Source organism: Frankliniella occidentalis, unplaced genomic scaffold (assembly GCF_000697945.3).
Source record: "Frankliniella occidentalis isolate FOCC.00 unplaced genomic scaffold, Focc_3.1 Scaffold32, whole genome shotgun sequence".
NCBI lineage: Eukaryota > Metazoa > Arthropoda > Insecta > Thysanoptera > Thripidae > Frankliniella > Frankliniella occidentalis.
In genome coordinates this window covers 78,651-79,023 of record NW_026267162.1, presented here as the reverse complement: position 1 = coordinate 79,023, position 373 = coordinate 78,651, and the positions used below count along the sequence as shown (strand labels likewise).

The 373-nt window shown below is 50.4% G+C and overlaps 1 protein-coding gene across 2 annotated transcripts in view; it reads right to left on the bottom strand.

Annotated features, from left to right (window-relative positions):
• Positions 1-373, bottom strand: part of LOC113217970 (aryl hydrocarbon receptor nuclear translocator-like protein 1) — a 73,484-nt gene that overhangs the window by 9,269 nt on the left and 63,842 nt on the right. The window lies entirely within an intron of this gene.

The following is a 373-nucleotide window of genomic DNA, read 5'->3' as shown; positions in this document are numbered from 1 at the left end:
ACCCATGTCACGCTGTCACGCCACGGTACCCTATGGCTACACCCTTTAGTCAAGCAGCAAGTCCCCCCAGACAAAACAAAGCGAAAGGTCCGCCTTGTGTTTGCCGTACAGCGCACGGAGTATTTAGCATTACGAGGCGAGGAGCAATCCAGAAACTCAAGTGTGATACAGTCCAACAAATGTAAGTGCAATACCATGAGTATCACAGTTCCAACTGTAATACAAACATGTATCACGTTCTTTTAAGAGTGCAGCGTGGTATTACAGTTAGAAGTGTGATACCAGGTGGCTGATTCACGCCGCGCACTTTTGTACTATGCAACCCGCCCGCATGGCTCCATCCGGGACAGCATACCCATCAGGCGCAGGGGAC